The sequence below is a fragment of the Lagopus leucura genome, unplaced genomic scaffold (genome assembly GCF_019238085.1).
Source record: "Lagopus leucura isolate 7727_CA_CO unplaced genomic scaffold, USGS_WTPT01 Super-Scaffold_810, whole genome shotgun sequence".
In the NCBI taxonomy this organism is placed as follows: Eukaryota; Metazoa; Chordata; class Aves; order Galliformes; family Phasianidae; genus Lagopus; species Lagopus leucura.
Genome location: NW_024962261.1, coordinates 7,120,267 through 7,138,605, shown reverse-complemented (window position 1 = coordinate 7,138,605; position 18,339 = coordinate 7,120,267). Strand labels below are relative to the sequence as shown.

At 36.2% G+C, this 18,339-nt stretch overlaps 1 protein-coding gene across 6 annotated transcripts in view; it reads left to right on the top strand.

Annotated features, from left to right (window-relative positions):
• The window catches only part of FAM172A (family with sequence similarity 172 member A), a 257,802-nt gene that overhangs the window by 74,523 nt on the left and 164,940 nt on the right, over nt 1–18,339 (top strand). The window lies entirely within an intron of this gene.

The window sequence follows — 18,339 nt, the reverse complement described above, 5'->3', positions numbered from 1 at the left end:
AAAAGAAAAGAAAAGAAAAGAAAAGAAAAGAAAAGAAAAGAAAAGAAAAGAAAAGAAAAGAAAAGAAAAGAAAAGAAAAGAAAAGAAAAGAAAAGAAAAGAAAAGAAAAGAAAAGAAAAGAAAAGAAAAGAAAAGAAAAGAAAAGAAAAGAAAAGAAAAGAAAAGAAAAGAAAAGAAAAGAAAAGAAAAGAAAAGAAAAATCTGAGATTATGAATTCGGTTTACATTCACCTCAGAGGTTTTTAAGAAATAAACCTATTTTAAAGCTATTCATCTTGGTGATTATTTTTGAGGCGGTCCAGGTGTACCATCTTGCTTATTCACAACCATTTGTTGTACCATATTGCAGTTCTAATCCTCTTAGGAAATTGGCTCAGATAGTTTAACCTGTTATATTGTGTGCTACATGGAGCTGCAATCTCTATTATGCCAAAGGCAGTGTGACTTCAGATTGCTTTGGTGGGTAGAACAGATAATGAAGCTTGGGTGTAAATAATTGCTGGTACATGAGGGAAAACAACTTAATCTTCATTTCTTTTTCTTATTCAGGGTTTTTTGGGGGTGTTTTTTTGTTTGTTTTGGGTTTTTTGTTGTTGTTTTTCTTTTTTAGAGGGGAAATTGTGAAGAATAGTGATTAATTTTAATTGCTCTTATAGCTGTGAATAGCAGTCTGAGTTGTACTTAATAGTTGTTGTAGTGCATATTAAGCAATGCTTATAATCGTATATGCTTATGTACTGATATACTTACACCGTGTTATAAGCACTGTTAAGTGTATTATCAGTGTTTAATACTGGGATCTTACCGTGTTGCTTGCTTCTCATGAATAAGAATCCTTAAAAATAATCCAGTATTAATGATTACCCTTCATTTTAATGTTTGTGTCTTAAACTTTATTCTCTATGGTTTTAAAATGAACGTATCGCTTCAATAATAAGTAAATGGTCTCTTTAATTTAAAAATCCTTTGGAAAATCTATGCAGAAAGCATGCGTGGTGCTTCAGTGCACAGGTGACTGAGTTTGTGTTGACCCTCTGTAACTGAGCCTGTGTTTTGAATCCCAACTCTTCCTCCTGTGTTGGGAGTAATATGATTGAGTCTTCTGGAATCAGTTCCTGAATGTTGATAATGTGAGGCTTTTCCATGAAATACAGAAGCTACTCATGTGGAATATGCACTTTCCACATCACGCATGGTTGATATCAAATACAGGATTTTCAAGATTTGACAGCCCTTGCTCATGAACGATATTTATGCTGAATTTAAAACTGTCTTAATACAAATATTCAGCTGATACCAGCTGATGACAAAAATAATTAATTTTGCAGTTCCATTTTAATGTTGTTATTGTCAAGCAAATACTAAAAAGTTATTACACAGAACTGATATCAATATCATTAATTAATTGGCGTTTCATGTCGAATTAGACATTTGTTGGCTGTGATTATATAAGCAGTCGTTATCATATACTTGGCCTTTTTATTGATGTTGACATTCTTCATATTTTTTAGTTGCACCTGTATTCACTGGTAGATCTTATTTTCACACAGATCCTTCCTTGAAATAACAATGTACAGCCATCTTTAAACAATTTTATTTTCTGTTTATGTGACGTTTTTTACCATGTGTTTGCCTTCTGTGGCTCTAGTGCCCTGTGAGGCTTTCTGTGCATGTAACTTACTTTTCTGAATGCAGGTATGAGAGCAGGAGACGTATGTAAGAATTGTGTGCAAGAGTTTAGCTGAACCGTTCAAATACTACCTTATCAGAGCAAAAGAAACACTTAAGTGTTGTCTTGCTGGAAATGAAGGTACCACATCTTGCCTTACTTGTATCAGAATTGTATGGAATTTCAAAGTGCTACAATATAAAATAAGCTCCAAAGGCAGTCAACATTTGCCACCTTGACTTGTGACTAATTTTAGATATCTAATATTTTGAAAATATTGAGTATTTTCTAGTCCTGTAGTCCTTCAGGAGGTTAATTCAGCAGAACTTACCAGGAGTAATTTTTACATTGTTTATGGTACCTTTTAATGGCAGTCTCATGATGTGAATATTTTAAATTTACAGCAAGGAAGACAATTTTTCTGCCTCTTTTTCAGCCTTTTTCCCTTTGCTTTACATTTTTCAGATTAAATTACTACTCTGTGAAATACCTGTGTGCATGTATGTATTTATGTGTATACACTCAGGCATGCGCATATAGAGAAAGATAAACGTGCCATGATTGTCCAGTTTTTTGTAATTTTTTAACTTTATAAATATCAATGTGAGATGTGTAACAAAAATATCTTAGTTTATTTCTTGTGCCTTTTCGGTTCAGGAGCTGCAGCTCTGGAAAAGTACTGTTTGACATTATTGTTTTCTTTAAACACAGTAATTTATGATGTATTAAAACAGAGTTACACTGACTGTTCCTCAAAGGCAATGGTATTTCAGATGTCCTGCAGGTTGACTTGCACTGTGATTTGACTTGTTACAGCAGTACATTTTTTTGTACATTTTTTTCCTTTGGACATCCTTATTGAAAGACTTTTGAGCAAGAAAGTAATTAGGAATAGGTAATACTACTCTGTAAATGAAAGATTCATAAGAATGGTAGTTGACATAGTCTTACAAAAACTATATAGAACCTGGAAAAATATTGTTTCTGCACCATGTGCTCAGTTAAATGAAAGCTGTCTGCTGCTCCTGTGTAACAGCACTGCATCAGTGTCGAGAAGGAACTTATTTACTGTGGCGACATTCAGCATCAGTATTTCCTGAGATACTGCTCATAAATCTCAGTTTTTTTAAACCAGAATGTCCAAACTGGAAGTTTAAAGAGAACATAGTAATTATTGATTTTACAAGAGAGTTGTCTTTCTTTGTGATATGGTCATGAGGCTTGTTATGAAGTCTGTGTTGACACAGAGTTGAAAATGCTCTTTTTTTGGCAAAGAACAGTTTTCAATTCTATTTTAACTGAACTTTGTGCTTGTAAAAGGTGTCTGACTATCAGTGCTACAGTGTGGATGCCTGTGACATGGGGAACGGAGCAGGTGCAGTGCAGCATATCAGAACCTATGCTGCAGGGCGGCTGCAGAGCTGCAGCAACTGTCCTCTCACTGCTCTCAGCCCCTCTCTTCTGCAGTGAGGCTGTTCCCGTGGGCACAAGCTGAACCCACAGCTCTTGCCCAGTAAACACTACTCTTCAGAAGCTGCAGGAAATCTAGCTGCTCTTGCTCAAACACTATGCAGTTATCTTCCTCATGCTTGAATCACATCTGAGCTAAATGTGAGTTAGTGCTATTGGTCTGGCTTGTGAATTACTTGTCAAGATAGGTAAAATTTTTTCAAGGCAGACTTCTGTATCCCAGGTTTCCTCGTAGCCCCAGGCTTTTTTTATACTGGTCCAGACCTACTTCTAAACCTACATGCTACATGGAAGGGTTTCTCTCCCCTTATTTTAATGATTGTATATTCCTCAACTTTCTTCTCCCCATTCTCCCCCTGGAGCAGCACAAGCACAAAGTTCAGGAAAGCAGCATTTAACTCCAGTACAGTAACAGATATCATGGGAATTTTTTCTACCGTTCTTAATTTTTGTACTGTAAAGAAAAGACACCAAGACTTCTGAGAGAGAATAGAAAGGAGGTCCCAGTAGGTTGGCTGTGAAGATTTTTAACATGCAGAATTAATGTTTGGTTGTGTAGCTTGTTTTTTTGTTTTTTTTTATTTCAGTTTTAGAATATTTGTATATGGATGTATTATATATATGCTACCTCTCATGATGTCTTGCAGTACTTATCACAAAATCATAGAATTGTAGGGGCCAGAAGGGACCTCCAGAGATCAAGTCCAACCCCCTGCAAAGCAGACTTCCTAGACCAGGTTGTAGAGGTTGGCATCCAGGCAGGACTTCAACGTGTCCAGAGAAGGAGAATCCACAAACTGCCAGGGCAGCCTGCTCCAGTGCTTCATCAACTTACTGTGAAGAAATTCCTTTGCATATTGGTGTGGAACTTCCTGTGCTCATGTTTGTGGCCATTGCTCCACAGACCGCTGAGAAGAGGTTGGTCATGTCTTCTTGACTCCAACAACATATGACTTATGATCCTTAATGATTGAGAGCAGGCATGTCCCTAAGGGTGAGTTACGTGCATCAAGTCAGACAGGGTTCTAAAGCCAGCGGTCCTTCCTTCTGTTCATTTTGTACAATTTGTGGCATCATGCAATTTACAAACAACTCCATATGAAGTATATTTTAAACATATTTCATTTTAAAATTGAAGTTAAAAAGTAACACCAAATACAATCAATTTAATGAATGTTCAGGAAGAAAAATAAAGCAACAATAATTAGTTAGGAGTCAGAGTTAATTACATCTCACATCTCCTAAAGTTTTTCCTACTATACTATTCAATGTTTATAACTTTCTTTAAATTATTAAGTAAATATGGTATTCACTCAGCTTCTTGGCTAACTTTGTGTTCAGTAAAAGCGAGTTAAACTGTGCTTTGAAAGATACAGACTAGATTTTCCATGATCAAGGAAGGACTTTGGCTTTGCAAAATTATAACTACAGTGCTTATCTGTGTTTTGAACTGATACTGAAGTAGCAATAATATTTCAGCTATTTGAATTAAAATTCTGAATATCATTCTCTGAACAGAAATTTGAAGGACGATAGGTACCAAAATAGAAAATAAATAATATTCTGCCAATGGCATGATGTGCTGACTTGTGTAAGAAAACCGAAATGCGTGGATTTTTTTCACAGATACACTAATGGATTTATTTATTTCAGTGTTGACATTTTGACTAACAGACACTTCGGTTTGCAGTATAACTGTTTATCTCATTAAATGGATTATTAGAAAGCAGTAGCTTTTCAAACACTTCCCATTGTAGGCATTTTTCTGTCCTGCTTTCTAGAATGTGTATGCATCTTGCTTGCAGTACAGTGTAATTCTTGCCTGAAGAGGTAGTACTACTTCTGCTTTTGCTATAAAATTACATGTGGAATCTGTGGTGTGTGTATCTATCAAATCAGCATTTGTGGCTGAGGATGTAGTTGAAGCATCACTGTTCTTATCAGAAAACATGCTTCTGGACAGGTTATGGAGATGCAGTCTTTCAGACTTTTTGTTTCTGAATAGTTTTGTACTGATTTAGAAGTAAATCTCCTGAACTACTTGTGCTCTTACGTTCCCATCAGCTGGACTTTTGTTGATACACATGCATCTAAATGATTGTGTATATTCTTGTCTGTATTTTGGCTATTTCTTAGACAGTACTTAGACACTGTTTACTGTGAAATTTTCAAATCAGTTCAGCCTGCGGCAAACAGCAGCTATGAAGTGTAGCTGAAGTTTGGCAGAGTTCTAAGTTGGAAGAAAGTAACTGAAAGCATACCAGCTTTAAAGATTGTTCAATTAATAAATTACCAGCCACCACTCACAGCAATACACGTGCTCCTTTGCTACAAAATTAGAGAACAATGATAAAAAATTATTTTACCTTTCCATACCTGGAAATTGTACATTCACAGTGGTCAGTGTTCAGCTAACAAACTGAACTGAAACTGTTGTGGTTTAACCAAGCAATCAACCGAATGCCATACAGCCTTTCATTGACTCTCTCCCACACTCAGTGGAATGGGGAGAGAATCAGAAAAAAAAAAAAAAGTAAAACATGTACATTGAGATAAAAACTATTCATTAGGGCAGAAAAGGAAGAGAAATAACAGTAATTGTTATAATTATATGTAGCCATATGTATATCTACAAGGCAAGTGATGCACAAAGCTGTTGCTCACCACCCACTGTCTGATCCCAGCCAGTTCCTGAGCAGCAGCTGCCCCCCAGCCAACTATCCTCAGTATTACAGGTTTTTTTTTCTCATGACACCATATGGTATGGAATATCCCTTTGGCCATTTGTGTCAGCTGTTCTGGATCTGTCCCCTCCTTGTGCTTCCCTCCAGCCTCTTTGCTGGTATGTGTAGCTGAAATACTGAAACATAATTGGCTCTGTACAGCACTGTTCAGCAACAACTAAAACATCATTGTGTTATCAACACTTGTTCTCCTGAAGCCAAAACATAGCATCATACTGGATGCTAGGAAGGAAAAATAACACATTCCTGGCTGAAACCAGTTTTTTGTTTGTGTTACATCTGTTTCTGAGAACACAATGAGGATAATTTATAAGAAAGAAAACTTGATACTTACCATTGTCCAAGTTCAAGAATCAATTGAAATCCATTCTGGGAATTTGTTTCATATTCTTGTGTTTTTTGTGGGTTTTTGTTCAAGAATGCATGTATCTTGGTATTAAAAAGTGGCATTAGTGATCACTGAAGTGACTGCATTGCTGAGTGTGACTTAAGAGTGATCCTACCAACACAACTTCATTCTGTAGCTGGAACATATGCACTAATGTTATTAATTATCAAATACAGTTAATTACAGTAATCCAGAAATTACTGTGGTACTGCCTGATCTTTCAGACTCAAAAGGTTCTTTACTTTTCCTTTCATTCTTGACAACTGAAAAAGTTAATAAAATAGCTTTTTACAATGAAGTTGCTGATGAAATTATATAGCATTCCACCTGTAATTTTGAGTATGGCACACATGATGGTCTGCTTCCTTTCAGTTGTCTTGATAGCTGTGCAAAACCTCATACTCAACCATTTTGCTGCAAAGAATTACATGATGCTAGCTACCATCTAATTGTTGTCCAGTTCTTGGTTAATCTTAGCTGGGATCATGTAACACAAAGTGTTTAGATTCAGTTCTGACTCACAAATCATGAACTCTTCTAGAATCATGTCAAAGAATAATTCAGGGATGACCTATCTAACTACAGTTCCTTAAAAAGGTCTTCTCATACCTGGGAGGCAATTAAGCTGAATGCTGTTACATTAAATGATTATTGTGTGCTGAGGATAAGGCAGCATATACCTCCTGTCCTCTCAAGTGTAATTATGGGATTTACAAACTCTGCCAGCTATCATATGCAGTGTCTTTAGTAGGTACTCACAGAGAAGGATGATGAAGACAATAAGAATTAGTAGGGAGGCAGAAAACTGTGTGTAATGTGACTATAAAGTGAGAGGAAGAGGCACAGAGTATCAGATTCTAAGTTGCTTTCATACAGGAAGGGGAAATCAGATTGCTCAAATGAAGAACAAGTTTAAAAAGGTGGAAACCAGCTAACTAAGAATTACATTCTTGTGTGAGAATGCTATCCCTTCTATGTCAGCAAGGTAGAAACCAACTGTATTATACAATAACAATATAAAGCCAGAAGAAAGGACATGGAGGTGAAAGCCCATCCGACCTCTGAGTCTGTGGTCTGTAGGTTAGTAAGTCCTCTTTGGAGAAAAATTTAGTGCAACCTGTCCAAATGAATAGATAAAATTAACAGGTTTCAGCAAGAGTAAGCGTAGAGTCCTGCACTGGGAAGGAATAACTGCATGAATCAGTACAGACTGGGAGCTGACCTGCTGGAAAGGAGCTCTGTGGGGAAGGACCTGGGTGTTCTGACAGACAACAGGTTAGCCATGAGCCAGCAGGGTGCCCTTGTGGCCAAGAAGGACAATGGTATCCTGAAGTGCATCAAGAAAAACATGGCCAGCAGCCCAGTGGAGGGCCACAAAGATGATGAGGGGCCTGGAGCATCTCCTGTATGAAAAAAAACTGAGAGCCCTGTAGCTGTTCAGTCTAGGAAAGAGGACTGAAGGGGGATCTTATCAGCACTTATAAATATATAAAGGATGGGAGTAAGAGGATGAGAATAGGCTCTTTATAATGGTGCCCAGCTTTAGAACAAGGTGCAACAGGCAAAAATGGAAACACGGGAAGTTCCATCTACATATGAGGAAAAAATTCTTAACTGTAATAGTGAGAGAGCACAGGAGCAACCTGCCCTGAGAAGTTGTAGAGTCTCCTTCTCTGGTGATATTAAAAACCTGCCTGGATGCTTTCCTGTGTGACATGCTCTAGGGAACTTGCTTCAGCAGGGAGCTGAACTAGATGGTCTCTGGAGGCTCTCTCCAACCCCTACAATTGTGATTATCTGGGAGAAAACAAGGCTGTATATCAGTGCAAAGTAGGGAAGGAGACTTAGTTCTGATCAGTCAGCATGGTATTTGGTTGAGAACAGCTAGCATTCAGAGCTCTGCTAGCTCCTCAATTGGCTTGGATATTGCCTCCGAGAAAAGTACAGAGAGAAAAGGGAGACATGTTACCAAGTTTGTTGCTGGAGGAAGCAGGAAGAAAGATCCCTGTGTAGAGAAAAACAGAGTTCTGAGCTGTGTCTAGCCATCCAGGTAGTGTGAACAGCCCTTCCAGACCGCCACAGACCTACAAAGGGGTTACATTTAGGGTCTTCTGCTATACTCTGTACATTATATTGTGTGCTGCTTCCAAGCTGTGTGTATGGTAGTACCTATTTGCTTTAGCAGAGCTCATATTCTTACAAGCAAAGCTTACTGTTGTCAGAAGATGCCCTCTCCAAGAGGTAACCTGCCCTTCCTGTCCTCACTGTTTCCGATTGTATGAATTTTTGGCTGGGAGAGTTTATTTTCTTGTAGTCTGGTAAGCACACAACACTGGATCTGAATATTTTGAATTTTGGTAGCACTGTTCAGATTTGGGTGTTTGTTTTTTTTTTTTTTTCTGGAAAATAAAATCTTTAAACTTAATGAGAAGAAAAGGAACTGTTCTGTGGTTGGAGTCTGGGTGTTGATAAGGAAACATATTTTTTGTTGTTTGTTGCATTTTCCCTTCAAGATGCTGTAGTTCATCCATCTTTAGTGTTAGTTTGCTCTATCTTGTGAAGAAAAGCACCAAGTACTAATGATATTTGGAAAGGCTATCATTCTTCACTTGTACTACTTCTAATAAAAGAGAAGTTGAAGTTTCTGGAGTCTTCTGACTGCTTTATGAAAAAGATTCTTCATTGTCTAGAATTTGAAAAAAGACCATTTCTCCAGTGACTTGGGTTTGTTACATGTCATGCAACACTAATCTTTTGAGAGATGGGATCATTTAGATACAATATTATACTTTTTTGAGCTACTTAAGATAAATCTGGCTAACTGCTTTCCATTCTCAAAATACAACTACTTTTTGTCTATGTAACTCTAAACATCCAAGGGACACTGAAATGAGTCAGAACTGAAAAGTCGAACAATTCTTTGCAGGTGGCTATCTGCAATTTCAGTGAACAGGATAGCTCTGAAATGGCCTGAAGATTTGTAATGACCAATTTTGTGGGGTAGTATGTAGTAAGAGAAACAGCTATATCATTCAAAAGTTACCAAGAACTAAAGCTAAAATTCTTTTTCTTCGCTGTGCTTATATATAAGAATTTACTGGTGATAGGTTTGCTTTAGTTTGTAGCCATTCATTTTCCATGCTTTGATTTCATTCTTTATGAGTGATCTCTTAAATAATTTTTTTCATTGCTTGGTTCTTAACTAAAGAAGATTTGCCTTTTTCAGAGACCTAATACCTTATACTTGAGAAATCTGCTTTTGCAGGGAAATGAATAGACTGTGGTGATGTTGTAGATTTGAGCAAACTGAAGGTCAGCTGTAAAAAATGCACTGTGCAAAAGAAGAGTCTTAGTCATGCTGTCTTTCATATCTAGCTGTAGACAACTGACTTTATGCAGTGAAGATGGTATTCATTTATAGTGCTTACTTTTGCAATGCTGTTTGACCTGCATCACTTTACATTCCCTGACATTTTTTTGTATTACTCTGAAAATTTCTTATTAATAATAACTAGTATAACAGTTCTGAGCAACACTTACTGAATTCAAAGATGATAACTTATTTTTAGCCTCAACAGATTTGTCATTTACTGCACTATAGTTGAAAACTACTTTTTTCTTGTACATGGTATGGAAATTGAATATCTAAACAAAGCAGTGTTGTTTATCAAGATACATAAGACAGTTATTTTATGGGAAGAACAAAACTCGAACAAATCATAGTGTCAAATAGCTACCCATGTTGTTGCTTTATTTTTGAAATAGAGGAGCTTACTCTTTCACACTGATGTGCAGTAAAAACAATTAACCTTAAGATGAAATGCAAGATTCATACTGAGATGGATTTTTCCTTTTTTTTTCCTTTGATCGTATCTTTAAAATCAGGAATGGTTATAGACTGTATAAGTCCACAGGCAGTACTTTTTATATATTCTTGTAAAGGTGTAGCATACCATATTTATGTGCTATATGCTTTATTTTTATTTACATCCCTTCAGAATTTTGCCTCAGTTTTTCATCTTGTATGCTGTATGAGATTTGGCCCCTTCTGAGTTATCCAAGCAGATAAAAAATCAATTAACAACTTAATCTGTGTATAAAACTTAGCAAAGGGCATATCTGGCAGATCCTAATCCAAACTCTTCCTATTCTATTTCCATTTTTTTACTTATCAGGAAATTTGTTTGACCTGCAAAGTCAATTACCCTGACTTACAGAAGTATGAAAACCTCTGCTTCCTATAATTTTTTTGAGATAATTAGCATTCCTTCCTCTACCCAAAACCATCCAATCATGCCACCAAACAAAAAGCTGAATTTTTCAAGTCCTATAAAGATAACTGCTTTTACAGAACATCATTTGTGTCATATACTTGAAGCAATTTTGGTTAAATCTCACAAAGAGGAACAAATCCACAGCAACTGAACTGCTATATTTTTTTCTCACATGTACTTTTTCCAGACAGAATTTGATATATTTGCAAGTTTATGTCACTGTACTATTTAGAGAGGAAAGAGATTTTACTTTCACCTATTTCAAATGCATGGTGTTTGTTTTGAATTTTAGGCTAAGAGGTTAAGAATACAGTGTACGAAGAGCTAAAGAAATCCAATTTTAGTTCCTGTGAGAAATGTTCCCAGAAAATGTTCACACTGTAGCATACAGTGTGTCTTGTGTGTTTGGTTTATGTATTTTTGCTCACTGTAACTTCTTAAGTAAGAATAGTTTTGTCTACAATAAGTTTCAACGTCCTTTTAATGCAAAAGAGAGGCTGCATTGTAAATAATCACAAACTGTGGTCAATATTGAACATAACCTAAAAGTATCTGTATTGAAATAGGACAGTATTCACAAATACATCATGTATTCATTTTTTCAAGCTGTAGAACTGAGTTCTTACTGGTGAAAGTGCAATTCTGTTAGATTTTATCTTGTTTATGCATGAAGGTATGATAATAAATCTGTAGTTTTCCCAAGTGGCATTGACCTGTGTGATGTTCCTTCCCTTTAAGTGAAGGAATGTAGTTTCGCATTCATGTCACAATATTCTTCAGAATATACAATTCCAGTGTAACCAATTCCTGACAAACTGTGTTGCCAGTTCAGTTTCTCCAGTACCTTCACAAGTATCTCATTATTTTTAGATTCTGATCTTCTGTCTGTGTATGTAATTAAACTTTGAAATCAGTTTGTATTCCAGCTTTCTGAGCAGATTTATTCTTAAACTGTATGCCAGTATTAGCATAGCATTAGGAGTTCAAGCTGCCATTTGTGCTGCTCATGACCCTCAGTCTTTTTATAAATTTGTATTTTAATAAAAATTACAAATCCTTTCTTAAATGCAAGCTGTAGAGGTAGAGTAAGTTCAGCCATTTATTTAACACTGGAGAAGAGTCAAAGTCAGAAGTAGATTTCAAATCATTTTGCTCTGTTAAACTCTGTTCCCTATCTAATATCAGCTATATTTTAATCTTTGCAGAATTCTCGTTGTTTTTAATTTGCCTGCTGTGCAAGGGTGAAGACTGTCAACCTTCACTGTAGACAGGAAGGCTGCATTATCTGTGGTTGTGTCACATACTTGTTGTCTGGATATTACAGTTTTTATCCCAGATAAGCTGCTGCCTCATCTTGCTATAGATTTATGGCTTAACAGCTATTATAATCTAATCATATTAATTATTCTGTACAACCAAATTACAAGTCTTTTAACTTGTGATGTTTTACAACTGTTCCTATGACTTGTAATTATCTTTTTTTATTATTATTTTTTTTTTAATCTGAGCTGTTCACATTAAATAGCCTTGCCCAGAAATATGAATACACACATTCAGTTTTGCTTTGAAACAAGCTTTTCTAGACTTTAGCAGTGAACTACTAAGTGACGTCTTTGTGTGAGATTAAACTTCCGTCTATAGCACTCTCACTGGCTCTGCCTCTTGCTTGTAGCCTGGGATTCTTCAGTCCTGTGGAGTTCTCCTGATCTTTTTCTTGAGGAGAGTTGGTTGAGTTGTTCTCCTGTTGATCATTTTGTGTTTGGAGGCTTTTTCCAATCCCCTCAATTTTGTTGTGCTGCTGAATGGAACTATGGTAATTCTTGGGCTTTGTAGCTCTCTCATTGTCTTTCTGACTAACCGATAGAAATGTCAGGCATAGAGAACCAGCTCCAAACTGTGACCTCTGTACCATTCTCCTTTAGCTGATTGACGTCCAGGCAGCTGGTGAGAGAAGCCCCCACCATTCAGGGGTTGGGGGTTGTACTTGCTGAGCGAGTCCCCTGATGTCAATCCTTTTAGCCCAATTGCCATGTGTTGGGAATGGTGGCCTTTCAACGTTAGATTAAACATTCTGCACCTGCTACTGATGTGGTACTTCCCCCTTCCCTGTGTCACCTTGAAGACTTGTAGGGCTGCTGCAGTCCAGCTCAAAGCCAACTTTTGTTCTCTTAACTTTCCCCAAATTCTTTGTACATTTAGTCTTTTGTTTGTTTGTTTGTTTGTTTGTATAAGCTCTGCTAAGCCTAAGTGTGGATAATATTTTTCTTACTGACGTTGCTTTTCAAAACTTGTTAGAAAATAGAACAACAGCATCAAATTAGCATTAAAATATATGTAGCTAATATCTCTTGGTTGAAAATGTACCAGCAAAAAAAAAAAAAAAAAAAAGATAATAAAAAATAATAAAAAGACTGTGTAACAGGGTATGCACTGCTCAAATTTTTGTAGTAGGAAAATAATTCTGTTGCCGTTTGAGGAGTTATAAACCTTATTTATGAGGCAAGGGCTAGAATAATATTTTTATTTATTGATCCAATTCTTATAATAGCACTTCACAACCTTGTTCTGTGCAGTTATCTTCCTTTGCAACTTACAACTTTCACTGTTAATGTGGAAAAAATATAGAACTGTGGGGCTGTGTCTTACAGGCCCTGCCTTTTCTGCTCCTCTCTCCGTCAAACCCATAGCCAGAACAGAATTCAGTGCTGGGAAAAAGAAAGACTTAAGAGGAAACCTTGAAAATTTCTTTCAAAGTGGTTGTGTGTCAGAAATAGCGTTCTTAGCGTGCACTTAATCACCGAGTTCTCAGTGTGTCTCACTTGACTGTGGGCATGACAGCGATGCTTCTTCATAAATGTAGGTAATGTCATATCCAGCCTGATAATTTCCTGATTTTGCATAGTCATGGTAATATTTTTAGTTGTTATAACTTACACTGCATATCTGCAATCGTGGTAGAAAATTAACCATAATATTATACTTCTCATTTTCACTGTTAAGTGTTCTTTCTTAAAATGTTATATATTTGTTGAGGAGGTGTTGATTATTTGTCAATTTACATATTCTGCAGTGCCACTGCTTGTTTGTATGTATGTATATTAAGTTACATAAATATGTTGTAAGAAAGTCATCCTAGGAATAATTGTAAGAAAGATCTTCTGGCTGAGGAGTGATGCAAGAGGAATTTTATTTGTAGATTGTTTGAGTGGAGTAGGTCACTGCTGTAAAATTAATTTTAGCTTACACTGTAAATGTTTGGCATCATTTCAGAGTACGTTGGAAAGACTGCCTTTATTTTTCACTTGAAAGTTCAATATATTTAATAGAACAATGTTTACTGCAGCATTCTATGCAAGATAAATCTTATTTCGTTTTAGTATCTTATATTTTCCTGACAAAGGAGTGGCAGGCTGGCCCTTACAGGTTAGGTGTTAATCCTTTGAAATCTTTGTACATTCTGTTATGAAGAGAAGAAAGGACATACAGACATTCTTTAAAGTTTCCCTGATTTTGTATGTGTGTATGCATGGTTCTTGGATAGATAAGCAATAGCCTTTGCCACTGATTTCCTAACTACCAGCTACAAAATAGTACAAAAATAAAACAAAATGTAAGGAGTTAATATTACACCCTCAAAAATGTAGATTACTTTTGCTTTAGTAGAACTTCTATTGGGAGAGCTTTTTGAACATATCATCTGTTTAAAAACTGAGCAGATGAGAAGTGTAAAACTTATAAATTAAATAAATTATGGGGGTAACTTTGGGTGTAGGTTCTTCAGGATTCTATGGTGATGATACCTAAGCTGTCATACTTATTCATGAAAAAGGTTTCTCTGTAAGTAACGGGTTCTTCTGACTTGTTTTGAAAAGGAAAATTGCATTGAAAATTGCGTACATCTTGACTGAGTCAACAATTCGGTTACAACCAAGGTATGAGTAATTCTTTGCTACCTACTTGCTGTGTATATTCGAGGTACCTTTTCAACTACCCCATACCTTGAATTGTCACAATCCAAAGCAGTTCTTTTAGCAGGAGCAGTCCATGATTAATAATTACATTCTGTAATGGTCAGCTGACAGTCACAGTCACCTTTTTTGTACCTGTGTTCATGACTGTGATTTATAGGCAGATGTATGGATTCAGTGTATGAAATGCAGTATATCTGGTTTACTTGGTTTGACTTGCAGCAGAGCCAGAATGGCTTGAGAAGTTGAACAGAATTTGTCCCAAATAGACAAAGGACTGTTCACAACAAACGTTCTGTTTGCATTTGTTTGCAATTCAGAGAAGAGCCTCAAATTTAATATCCATAATTTTTCCATTTTAGCAGTCTGTATTTTGTGCTAAGTCAGAATTTTGCTTTTTAAAATATGCAGGTAGTCTTCAGTCTTGAACAAAATTCACAAACAGTGTATTTTTGCATTTTTATTTTATTTATCCTTAGTGTAAAACATTCAGACTTTCATTAAAAATATAGGTGGTGGTGGTGTTTTTCTTTTTTTCTTGTTTTTAATCTACTTTGTTTTTCTACTTGCTTCTCATCCAGTTCCTGGATTTTTTTTCAAGCTGAGGTTATTTTTAGCAATTATAGAAAGTGTTTTTTGAAAACAGGAGAAGTATGGATTCGTAGTCTCTGTAACACCTAAGAATATTTTTAGAGCCAATAGCTGGTGATAATTTGGACTACAGTTACCACTTTCATAAATCTATAGACAGAGTAAAGGCGTTATTGAAATAAAATGTAATATTTCTTTAAATTCTGTGTAGTATAGGACTTTGTCATCTTCCTCATTCAATTTTTTTTTATTCTATATAGATGGCAAGTTAAATCAGCAGTTGACGTACTTAGCATTTTACTGACTTGGTGCTGTATCTTTTCATGGCTTTAAAATTACTACAAAAATGGCTGCTCTTTTCTGTTCCCAAACACCAATTGCAGATTTTACAGCCAATTTACTGTGCAAAAATGGCTTACCTCTTAGATGCAGATATCCGGAATCATAGAAGGTGTCTGCTCGAAGCTGGAATTTAGTTATTCTTATCTGCAAAAATCCCAAACCTCAAGTCAAACGCTGTTAAAGAGGTGCAGTAATCAGCAGCCATTTTCATCACATTTTCTGCCCACTGTGAGTGAAAAAAAGTTTGTTTTGTTTAGAGTCCTTGTAAACAAAGACCAGAAAAAATATTGGGTGATTAGTAGCTTGATGCTTAAGGCTTAAAAAGTCTCCTTTCTTACACTGCCTGTTGGTGATAAATTCTAAATTGGATTTAAAGAATTGCTCAATGCAGCTTGTTTTAGAAAATGAAAGCCCAAATCTGCCACTGTCTTTTTGTAGGAGTGAATTCATTGAGGCATGGAGAAGTGAAGATCCCAAAATCAATATTTAAATTACCCTTTTATTCCACTCTCTGCTACTCTACTACTTACCAGATGATTAATTATATAATAAATCTAATACAGATTAAATGTTAGAAGTGCTTTGAATTAGACATGTTGCAGATGATGAGAAAAGCAAAAAGGAATACGTGCTAATAATTTTGAAAACTACTATGGAAATCTTACAATAAAACTACCTGCAAGAAGAAGACATAAGTAGTTTTTAAAGAACTGTATAAGAAATAAACAGAAACAATGATACAGTGTGTTTCTGATCTAGTAGCATGTAGATTCTACTTCTGTGGTTGCTACAGCAGGTTAATGTAGAAAAAAGCCCTTATTCTAGTCCCCAAGCTTAATTTCTACCTAATTATCAGAGTGTGTTCGGAATTTATGGGGCTTCAGATTAAATGTTAAATAAGACCATGATATGATACACACATGAGCCATTGCAACAATGATGTTACAGCCACACATTGCATAGAACAACTTTTTATGAGGAACCAGGAAAAAAATGAATAAGGAACTCAAAGGAAAAAAACAGTTATGTGGTGTTATCACTGAATGTTTCAATTATAAATCCAGACATAGTCATTTTCTTCCTTTTGTATGTAGTTTGAATACGCACAAATCCTTAAGGAAAAACACTGCAATGGAAACTCGCCTGGGGTGGAATCTTAGGTATAGATCCATAGCACAACTGGTATGGAGGGCTAGACAAAAGTGGCACAGCCAGGGTTAATCTGAGAAAGAGTTTCTTGACCTGCAAAAGAGTTTGAAGGCCAGAACGAAGTAGTTCATGGTTCAGCAGGTGCGTATGGGAACTCGTCTGCCCTTGGTAAGACGGGTGGCATGGCAATTCATGGCTTCTGCACTTGGCTGATACAACTGCAGGGCTTCTAGAGCAGAGCTTCCAAGTTGAGTGCATCAGAGTGTGGCAGCGTGGGCCATCTGCAGCTTGTTTGCAGTGCTTTTTACCCTTCAAGGTTTGTGGGTTGTTTTTTTTTTTCCTGAGTTATCCAAGATGCAGTTGCATTCTGCCAGAGGTTTGGGCTCAGAGGTGAGGGAAAAAATATTGCTGCTGCTTTGGAAGTGTTTGCTCATTTAGCTACTCATTTATTTCTGCATATCTGATGATATTTGGAAGTTAACTGAGCAACTCTACCAGAAGACTTCAGGAGAGAAAAGAAAAAGAAAGATTAACCTTTAAAACACTCATACAGTGTTTTATGATGACTTTAGATGTCTGCCTCGCAGCAGATTGTGGCGTGGAAGAGAGAGTAATTCGTGTTTCTGGAAAAGGGTCCCTCATTTCTGCAGGTGGAAACATGATAAAGTCAGTACAGTTTATTTTATGTGACTGCAGAGTGGCCATTTAATTATTTGGAAATATCAGGGTATTTTCTTATTAATTAATTAATTAGAAGATTTAATTATTAATAGGTCATATTAGAAATTCTGTTTGTCTTCTGGACTATGAATTTGGTAGGTAAAATTCAGTGATTGTAAGACGATATGCTGATAGTAAAATGAACAGCTGAAGACAACTACTAAATAGCAAATACAAAATAGAAATATGTGTGTTTGTTTGTTTTTTTTTTTTCCATTCATGGGAATAACATTTCCAAATTACAATTTTTTGTAGCAATTTTATTTTACAAAAGAAATATTTATTATAATATTGATGTAAAGATTTGCATAACTTGATGTAAAAAAAAACTTTGAAAATATTATATTAAAAGAAAAAGAAAAAATAATTCTCGGACTTTATCATTTGAATCATCTATTCTTCAAACCCTTATAAAACTTATTTTATCTCACTGCCATTTTCTCAGTCTTCTACTGCCTACTAGCTTTTGTTTTTTCCCTCATCTGATTTCTGTCTTATTTTGTCTCTCACCTTGATGCTTTCATGCTCACCTGGCCTGGGAGATGGATCTGAGGCTTGATCTCAGAAGGTGGATGGTAAAAGGGCTGCTCCAAAAATAATGCCTCTTATTTTATTATCTAGGCCCATAAGGTCAGTGGTGGATGTTGGTGGTACAGCAGTAGAGGATGAAATTTCCCACCAGTATCCCATTACATGTTGTTGCTGTCTGAAAGATGGCAGTGGAAGGGTGATCTAACAAAATGAATTCTGACCTGGATGTATGGATGAAGCAGTAGTTGTGTGTTACTGAATTCCTCCCTATGGAAACAGTTGCTCTCACTGATGTTCATCGTCTCTCCTTGGACATTTGTGAAGACCAAACAGTGGGTGTGAGCAGAGTGAGGTGGTGGGTGGTGAGTTTTCAGCAGAGGAAACAAAAACAGTAGGTCGCCTCCACTTGTGCGGATTGTTACGAGCTCAGCATGTGGATCTTATTCATTGCTGGTGAAAATGCATTGCTAATGGTGGTGAATGTGTTGAAAAAT